This window comes from Cricetulus griseus (genome assembly GCF_003668045.3).
Source record: "Cricetulus griseus strain 17A/GY chromosome 1 unlocalized genomic scaffold, alternate assembly CriGri-PICRH-1.0 chr1_0, whole genome shotgun sequence".
Classification (NCBI taxonomy): Eukaryota; Metazoa; Chordata; class Mammalia; order Rodentia; family Cricetidae; genus Cricetulus; species Cricetulus griseus.
Window position 1 is genome coordinate 128,103,736 of NW_023276806.1, and position 10,573 is coordinate 128,114,308.

Consider the following 10,573-nt stretch of genomic DNA (forward strand, 5'->3'; position numbering starts at 1 on the left):
TCAAACAAATTTCTCAATACAAGATACATGCTAACTATACACAAAAATAAAATTCTAAACCTATTATAAGCCCAGCACTTCTTGTTCTTCATTAATAGTTTGGTTTTTTTGCCATTTACAAATTATCTGGAAAAATTGAGTGTTAGGACATACACCTGCCTGACCCTGCCCCCTAACGATGGGTGGGTATGCAAAGGGACGTGCTACGCTCACCGTGTCACCCGCCACACATTACAGCCTGTGTGAGGACTCTCTGCATTTCTGAAACCCCAGTGAGCATGGATGGTCTTCCCTTTAAAAGGTCCAGAGACCCCCCTCCCCCGCCTCTCTTCTCTTACACTCTCTGCCCCTCTTTCTCCAGCGACCTGTCATGGCAGTCAGCCATTAATTCTGTCTCTCTGCCTCTCTCTCTTCCTCTCTTCTGTCTTACTCTCTCTGCTCTGCTGGGCCTATAATAATAAACTGGTTAATGTATTCTCTTAGTCTCATGTCTCATCTTGTGCTTTATTTCTAATTTAAGCAGAAATCTAACATTGGGAAATTCTTAAATTTCATTTAAAGTTTGTGGAATTCATTATTTTCTTTAACTTGTTTTTTTACATGTTTTGGATATGAAGATTAGTCATGTCAACTAGGAGTCTGGAAACATATGAGGAACTTTTAGCTTTCACAGAGTTAGGATACTGATAATGGCATTTAATGTCTGAAAGGCAAAGATACCTTTGAAATCCTGTAATTATTCAGAATAAGAAATAATTATCCTGGCCAAAATGCCACCATTTTTTGTGAACACTGATGGTATAGTTTCATTGTTAGAAGATCAGCCTTTGGAGACAATCCAGCTCTTAATGGATCTACAGTTATGGACATGTTAACATCTGCAGGCCTCAGCATTCCTAGCTGTAAAATGGGGATGATGATCCCGAAGGAGTGATTTCAAAGGTAGAGAGATAGGGCCATCTAGAATGTTCAGTTATGCCCATCTCAAAGAAAATGCTCAATTATCACAGCTATTCTTAATATTTCTAAAAAAATGTTTTCAATTTATTCATTAAAAAATTCCATTAAAAAGTCTCTTCACAAACAATTTCTAGAGATATAGGTTAATAAAAAAAACCTGCTACTTGACTTTTTTTTTTTTAAAAAAAAAAGAAATGTGTTTTCTCCTTCTACAGGAAGTTGCTGAAACATGGAGACAAAGAGTGCTCTCCCCAGAGTTTCTCCATGCTTGTCTTCCCTCATCAGGCCTCTGCTCTCTCTGGTACCCAGCCCCCTATCTGCCACCTGTCTTGCCTCCATCCTCTGACTATATTCAACACCACAGACTTAACTGATCACTTTTTCACACAGTTCATGAAAATATAGCCACTTGACATTTATGAAGTTGATGCCATTGAAGATAGCAGCATTTAAAAAAATATTTTTTGGTTATTTTTCCTTTGATTATAAATAAAAACTCTTATACTAGCTGAAGCAATATAGTATGTAATAAAGGGGCCAGCCCCCGTTTTGGCAGCCATGACAGAATACCATGTGCTCTCCTGACCTTGTTGGGCCTGTCCTGTTCACTAGGAGGCAAGGAACCAATCAGAAGTTAGCTAGTGGGGCTATGCTTTAACGCTCTGGGTGTGCTTTATGGACAAGTGCACAACAGTGACATGCAGAGCATAGCAACCACCCTGGGAGGGCCTATGGGTCATAACAACCAGTTGACCAATCAAACACGGGCTGGTCGTCCAAGCCTGGAGAAGGTGCACCAATCCTGAGTCTGTGCGTACCCCTAGACACTTCCCTTACACTGCCTTTTAAGATCCCTGTCTCGTGGTTTCTTGAGGTCTTTTCTCCAGTTATCAGCCATGGTGGATGGAGGGCCCTAGGTAATGGGGTTAGCTCGTTAAACAACTACAATAAAAGGCTCTTTGCTTTTGCATCGAAACGGGCCTCTTAGTGATTTTGGGATTCAGAATTTGGGCACAGCAGTATCACCTGTATGTGTGCTTCAAGGTCCTGCATCTTATGGACAGTTTGTTGTTTCTAGGTGCCTTCCTTTATTTCTTATAGAATTTGGCAAAAGCACAGAGCTGGATCAAGATCCAGCTGATTTCAATATCAGTATCTGCCAATTGTTTGATTTTACTGGATATCAGTGTTCTCTCCTAACAAAGAAACAATCCACTAGATGGTCTTGGCTTTAAAATCTATAGCATCTACACCAACTATTTTTTCATTGTTTAATACCTTTCATGTGGTTTGTTATGGAGAATGAAGATATTAAGTAAGATATCTGGCAAAAATATTATTATAAATGGAACAGAAAATGTATAAAAGACTCTTGTCCACTTAAGGCAAATATACATCACTTTTGAATAATGTCTCTAGACATGTAATGTTCGAACCATTTCTGAGCTCTGATGTGCCCATCAGACAGATGGGTGGGGCCAAGCACAAGTCTGAAGCTGAAGAGCTAAGGCTCATCTGGATGGTTGCCCAGATCTGGGGCACAGCCAGGACAGCTGCCCAGAGAGGCTGCCCCATGATACAAAAGCTGCTCCTCAGAGCCCTGCTCTACCTTAGCAGCTGGGCCCCTCTGCCCAGGCCCAGATGCATGACATCTGCTCCATTCAGGGCTGGGGTCCTGTGATATGAAAAAAACTACATTGTATAGGAATCTGTTTCTTTAAACTGCTCATGTGAGATATTTAATGATTTGTTTCCTGCATGTACCAAAGGACCAATGTAGTGGTTTCTTGCTGGCCTGGCGCCTGCTGCAGAGATAGCAACTAGCCCTAACTACTCGCTGGGTGGCACCTGGCCTAGCTCTGGAGAGGTAGAACCAAGCCTAATCCATCCTTTGACAGACCGGATACCTTTTGTCCCCCTGTGTGAACATTGTTTGGAATCTTCCTAAGAAGATAAAGGCCTATGCAAAACTTGGTTCAGGAAACCCAGAAAACTGTGTTATCTATGAATAGAGACTTTGCACATGGCATTGTCTTTTTGGAAGCTTCATTTAAGTTGTTCTGAGAATATGGTAATCAACTGGCTAAAGTGTAAACATGGAGAAAAATAAAAATGCCCTGAGCATAGGGAAGGTACTTCAGTTCCTTTTCTTGAAGCTGGGGTCCCCTGCAGCCTCAAAAGGCTAATATTCATTTTTAAGTGTCTCTGGGTTTTCTTTTGACGGACCCATGTGAACCCACACCCACACCCCAATGGCATCCACGACAGACCAAAGTAGGAGGAGAGCCAGATACGGGGCTCTCGACTCTAAACTTAGTGCTTTGGAGGCAGAAACACAAGGACTGCCAAACACTACATAATGACTCCCAGGCCAACCTGGGCTGTAGCACTGTGGGTAGAGAGGGGGAGACTTGGCAGCTCTTCAGGGCTTTCTTGTGTTCTGGGAGTGAAGTGTTAGACCCCCGGAAAACTCAGGTATCGGGGTCCCAGGCCACGACCTCGTTCACCCCAATCACCAGGCGGATTTGAGAGCTTGCTGCAAAGTGCATGAGGCTTTATTGTAATTTAACGAGCTAACCCCATGTTAGCTCGGGTCTTTCACCCACCCGCCATGGTGGATGGCTCGCAAAAGACAGCTCGAGCTGGGCATTGGTGGCACATGCCTTTAATCCCAGCACTCGGGAAGCAGAGGCAGGCAGATCACTGTGAGTTCAAGACCAGCCTGGTCTACAAGAGCTAGTTCCAGGACAGCCTCCAAAGCTACAGAGAAACCCTGTCTCGAAAAACCAACAAATAAATAAATAAATAAATAAAAAGAAAGAAAGGAAAGAAGGAAGGAAGGGATAAAGAAAGAAAAAGAGAGGAAGAAAGAAAGAAATAAAGAAAGGAAGGGAGGAGAAGGAGGAAGGGACGAAGGAAGAAAGAAAAAGAAAGAAGGGAATAAAGAAAGAAGATCTCTATTTGGAGGAATTCATGGACTTGAAGAGTTTATCACATTGGTGGTATAAAGTAACCACTCATAGAAAAGGAGGTGAGAGATAAAGAAAACAGGCAGTTCTGAGGTCAAAGAATAACTAACATTAAGCTTTAGAGTTGAAACTTTCCTTGTCAATTTGGGCTATGTTGTGTAGTTACTAACTGACTCGGAAATAAAACGTTTGATCATGAAGGAAAGCTTCTTAAGACTGGAATGTTCTATAGGCCAGTGAAACCTTCCTTCCTGAAGGGATACTCATTAAAACTCAGGAAGTAAACAACTAAGGCTTCAAGAAGTCCCTGAAACTGACTGGATTCACTAGTTCACTCTTTCCCCAAACATAAGAAGCAGCAAGGACTGTTGAGAGATACCCTGTGACAGAGCTGCCTGGAAGACGCAGAAACCAGGTAAGCCCCCTGAAAAAAACCTTTCAGACCAGTCCAGCTGCTTACAGGCTGTGCAGTGTGCTCCACCTGGATCCAAAGACCATGAGCTTCACCCATACTGGAGTAGGGTTTTGGTGATGTGGTCATCTTTGAGTCATTTCTGTTTCTCTAAGTAATCCTTCACCTATATTCCTGTAAGTAACCCCAAGCAAACTCATTGGCTCACTATGTTGAACTTTAATGGTACCCTTACTTTGGTTTGTCCTGGGTTCCCTATCTGGGATGAATAGATGTTTGTTCATGTTTCCCTAAAAATAGCGCCATACAACAGACTGTTATAACAAAAATAAAGTGGGTGGTTTATAAGCAAAAGAAATCTATTTCTCATCAGTTCTGAAGGCTGGAAATCCATGCTCAAACTGAGAGTACATTCTGCGTCTGGTGGAGGGGCTGCTATCTGGTTCATGTGTCTGTTCTCTGTCTTCATGTGGTAGCCAGGGAGAGTTAGCTCACTGAAATTTATTTTACAAGGGTATTAATTTAATACACAAAGATTCTATCTTAATGAACTAATTGTTTCCTAAATGTCTTGTCTTTTAATACCATCACCTTGGAGGTTAGGATTTCAAAATATGCTGATCAGAGCAGTTTCCTTCTTCAATGGGCAGCAATTAATGCAGAGACTCATAACTGTCAGAGTGACGAGAATAAGTAACTGTTGAATTCTCATCCAGAAACAGGACTGCTACATTAGCCCTTCCAAGGCTGGCAGAATACTGGATGAGGGGAGAGGAAAAAAAATGTAAGAGCCAGAGGAGAGAGAAGAGTGTTGTTGAATGCTTTCTTCTGCATCAGTTCCTCAGAGGAAATGAGACAACAGCAGATTTCTAATTGGAAGATGTCTGCAGGAACTCCTTAGAGGGGTCAGTACAGCAAACCTGGCTCAGAGCTCTCTTTGACTTTGAGAAAGAGGACACAGAAGTAGAGGAGGGGAGGAAAGAAGAGAGATGGCCTCAGAGGCAGGGACATAACCTTGAAGGAAGTGACTCACCAGCTGGAGAAAGTGAAAGTGAATTGTAAAGCCACATAAGTGGAAAAAAAAAAAGTTATTTCCTTTCCTTAGGCACTTGTACTGCTCAAGCATGTCCCGAGGGTCTTTGAAGACTATAGTCAAGACAGTGTGTGTGTGTGTGTGTGTGTGTGTGTGTGTGTGTGTGTGATCTAAACACTTTAAAGCCATCTACACCTTACATACTCTAATTTCTTGTAGCTCACATTCAACTTGTTTATTCTGATGTATGTTCAGAGAAGGGGTGAGGAACAAAAGCCAGCTATCAGGCTTTGCTCTGCTTTTCCTCCAGATTTTGTTTCTTAATTGTAAAATGGTAAAATAAGAGATTCTTTGCAGTTCGTTTGCTTATAATAGTACTATTGAACGATGTTCATAGCAGCACTATTTGTAATAGCCAGAAACTGGAAGCAGCCTAGATGCCCCTCAACCGAAGAATGGATAGAGAAAATGTGGTACATTTACACAATGGAGTACTACTCTGTGGAAAAAAGCAATGGAATCTTGAAATTTGCAGGAAAATGGATGGATCTAGAAGAAACCATTCTGAGCGAGGTAACCCAGTCGCAAAAAGACAAACATGGTATGTACTCACTCACATGCGGATTTTAGACATAGAGTAAGGATTACCAGCCTACAATCCACACTGCCAAAGAAGCTAATAAACATGGAGGTCCCTAAGAGAGACATACATGGTCCCCTGGAGAAGGGGAGAGGTTCAAGATCTGCTGAGCAAATTGGGAGCACGGGAAGAGGGGGGAGGGAGCTAGGAGAATGAGAAGGGGAGAGGAAGAGGGATGCCGAGGACACGAGGGAGCAGAAAGTATGGGTCAGGGGAAGAATACACGATAACAAGAATGGAGATATCATAATAGAGGGAGACAGTTTTGGTTTACAGAGAAACCAGGCACTAGGGAAATGTCTGGAGATCTACAAAGATGACGCCAGCTAACTATCTCAGAAACAGAGGAGAGGCTACCTGAAATGCCCTCCCCTGATTATGAGATTGATGACTGACTTATATGCCTTCATCCAGCAGCTGGTGGAAGTAGAAGCAGACACCCATAACTAATCACCAATCTGAACTGGAACCCAGATGCAGAGAAGGACCAGTGAAGAGCACTGAGATCCAGACCACGCTGGTGAAGCACACAGCAACAGCTGACCTGAACATCGGGGAACTCTTGCTCCCCAGTCTGATAGCTGGAATACCAGCATGGGACTGATCCAGACCCAAGGAACATGGGTTTCTGTGAGGAAACCTCAGAAATCTATGGGACCTCTTGTAGAAGCCCAGTATTTATCCCTAACATAGGTGTGGACTTTGGGAGCCCAGTCCATATAGAGGAATACTCCCTGAGCCAAGACACACTGGGGTAGGCGTAGGCCTTACCCCAAAGGAAACAAAAGACTCTGATGACACCCTATGGAAGGCCTCACTATCCAGGGGGAGCAGAGAAGATATGTGACAGATAAGGTTTTAATTGGGGGTGGGTGGGTAGGGGATGATGGGTGGGAGAAGGGAAATGGATTGTCATGTAAAACAATCTTGTTCTTAATTCAAATAAAAAAAGTTGGAAAAAAATAGTACTATTGACTAATGACTACTACTTGAAAATAATTTTCACTAACGCTTGTTAAAAAATATCTTAAACGGTTATTGTGTTTAACAGATGAGCTAAATGAAATTCTTTTATCAGATTTTTCCCTCCTGCAAATTGTTCAGAAACATTCAAGCTGATGTACTGTTGAAGACCAGTAGGTGGCAGCCAATAACCATTTCTGAGAGCACAATTACACAGGTCTTACTTCCCAGGTTGACCTAAACCAGAGCAGCACCTTTCCTTCAGCATTGGACAAACGTGTTTATCTAATTTGAATAACCTGAGGGGACATATTTGTATCAAAGTGGACAACTAAGGGGATTTTTTTCCTTACATTTCATTAAGGGTGCTCAAAGCGAACAGGATTTCACAGGCGAAGGAACACATTGTAAGATGGGAAATGCAGCATAGATTTAGGGAGTGAGAAAGGAGTGAGCCCTGTGATGACATGATGCCAGGCTAGATATAGGGAACTCAGTGACCTGCCTCAGGATCTGAATTTGGTGAAAATATCCAGTTATTTTGAAAGTTTTTCAAACTTAGGGAGATTGTGACTTCATGCCTGTCATTATACTTTATGATTATCAATACCTTGCTTTATCATACTTTTCCCCCTGAACTTTCTGAGAATGCACTGTAGATATTATATGTCCCTTTACCATCCAGCTTAACAACAAGGATAGTGAGTTTCGTAGCTAAACTAAAATTAAGAAAAATCAAGAATTTTCACAATGATACAATTCTGCCACCTAACTCTAATTTGCAGAGTTAATTAAACTTTACTTTCTGGGTTGGGGAGATAAGTGTTTTCCTGGGCAAGCATGAGGTCTGGAGTTTGGATCCCCAGCACCATAGTAAAACTGCATGGGACACTTCATGCCTGCAATCCTGCTGACTGGGAGTGGAGGCAGGCAGATCCTTGGACCTAACAGGATAGACATCTAATCCAGAAGGCAAGCGCCAGGTTCAGTGAGAGAGCTTGTCAAAAGAAAAGAAGTCAGAGAAGCAACTGAGGAAGACATCTCAACATTGACCCATCTACACACACACTGGTAAGCACAATCCCACAAGCATCGCACGTATTAATACACCACACATACTTGCACAAAAATTTCACTTTCCTGATTATGTTCAGGATCATGTATTACATACAGTTTTCATTTCTCTTGTCTTTTAAAGTCCAGAATTGTTCTTTCATCTTTTTCCACATTGTTGACTGTCCTTCAGTTTGATTTCTCCATAGTTCATGTAATCAGATTTGGACAGGTTGTTGCTGTGTGTGATATGTGTCTGCCTCAGTGTATAGCACCGAAAAGCATATGGGAAAACTCTACCCTCTGTGGAAGTTTGTAGCCATGCTCTCCCTCCCTTCCTTCTCTCCCTCCCTTCCCCCCTCCCTCCCTCCCTTCCCCCCTCCCTCCCTCCCTTCCCCCTCCCCTCCCCTCCCTCCCTCCCCTCCCTCCCCCTCCCTCCCTTCCTCCCTCCCTCCCTTCCTTTCTCTCCTTTAAACTTATGGGGTTTTTTTGTTCAAAATTATGATGTTCTTTTAAATATTTTAAAGCTATGTAAACATTCTGTTCCTTATCAAAGTTTCAACTTACAACTGCTAGTTTGGGAGATTTTGTTTGTTCAATGAGGAATAATTAAAATTGAGCTTATTGAGATAAAGTAAGATGTATGTTAGGAAATAACACCATGTCGGAGGAGGGGAAAAATGGAAAGGAAGAAGATGGAGAGGGAGGGAGGCTTTTGTACCTTTATCTCCTACACACCATCTTTCATTCTGCCTGAACCCCTTGACACTGGGTTCAGGGAGTCTTTGAACCCTGAGTGTAACAGGTACAATCTCAGTAGATCAGATGAGGGTGGAATATGCTTCATGGCTGAGGCAACCCAGCCTCTTGATGTTTTCCTTATACAAAGCACAAACTGCAGTCACATGCACTGAGAACTGTACTCCTGGCTTTGATTTGGGGATAGAACAAGGCTGATGAAGCTCAGGCTCCCCGGCACAGCCTTTTCCTAGCGGGACATCCCTTCATTGAAATCTTAAGATTCCTGTTACACAGTGAATCAAGTTAGGCTCCAGCAGTCTCAGTGGATAGCCAGGGTGTGACCCTAGATAGATGTCTCTGCCTGGGACCATCATTTCTGAGGCTCTGAAACACTTTGAAGTCTATTACAACCATCTCATAACTGACATATTTGAATTTAATCATACTTTAAATTTTTTAAAATGAAGAAAATTTTCTCTTCCATCTCCCTCCTAGACACTTCCATTCTTCCCACCAACTTCATGTGCTCTTTTGTAAAATACAAGGAATCTACTTAGTGTCACCGGTGTGCACATGAGTGTAAGGACACCTACAGCACATGGGCAGTCTCTTAAGGGCCACATCCTTGAAGAAAATGGACAGTTTTTCTTCCAGAAGATTTTCTTTTCTTTTCTTTTTTACTCTATATTTTCCTAGCGATCTCACTGGAAACGGGTGGGGAATATGGAGTAGATGACATTTGTTGTCTCACTTATAGATGAAAACCCAGTGTCTATGTATCAGAAAAAAGCAAGCCTTTTCTCTTTCAAATATCTTATTTTAGTCTGTGTCCTCCTTTGAGCTGAAGAGGAAGGATTTGAGAAAATGGGGTGAAAGGATGAAGGGTGGCATCTATAGGGACGATGGACGTCAGGAGTGAGGTCTGTGAAGTCAAGGTGTCTCTTCTGACTTCCTGCACATGGGCTGTGTGCAGTGGACCAGTGGTGCCCACAGGCTTCACGAGGAGGTATTCATCTACGCACTGTTGGGTTCCTCTTGCCAGAGCCATAGAGATTGGCAGGGACCCTAGAAAACAGCCTCCCCTTGGTGTAGGGCAGATGCTGTGCCCCTGAGCTATCAGGACCAAGGCTGGATCTGTCAGTTCTTAGAAGACTGAGCCTCCTCCCTTCCTTCAGTAGAGGAAACTGAAGAGCTCTCTTTTATTCCCAGTGCCTCTCAAAGGAGAGAGAGAGAGAGAGAGAGAGAGAGAGAGAGAGAGAGAGAGAGAGAGAGAGAGAGGCTGCTACTGGGAAAAAGCAGAAGGAATAGTAGTCTCATTGCAAGAGGCAGAAGAAGAAACTGAGCACTTTCTCCTCCCTTTCTTATAATCCATGAGGGAGGTAGAGTGAGAGAGAGAATTAATTACTACAAAAGGTTTCCACTGAACAGAGGACAGGTTGAGAGTCATGAGAAATGTTAATTTTGAGGGTAAAAACATTAATGTGATTCCAAACCTCCTGTCGCTAAATGTTATCTCATTCTTTTTTTCTTGTTGTTGTTGAGACAGGGTCTCATTATGTAGGTCCTATCTGTCTTGAAACTCACTATGTAGGCCAGGTTGACTGGCTTCTAACTCATAGAGATGCACCTGCCTCTGTCTCCCAAGTGCTGAGATCAAAGGTCTGTGCCACTATGCCTGGCATCTCCCCATGCTTCAAGTATCACAGGCCCATAGGCCTGATATAAAGGTAGCTTTATGGACCTTAGAGGTATAGTATACTTTTTCTTTTCAAAGGATAGTTAAACCTTAAAGGTCTATTGGG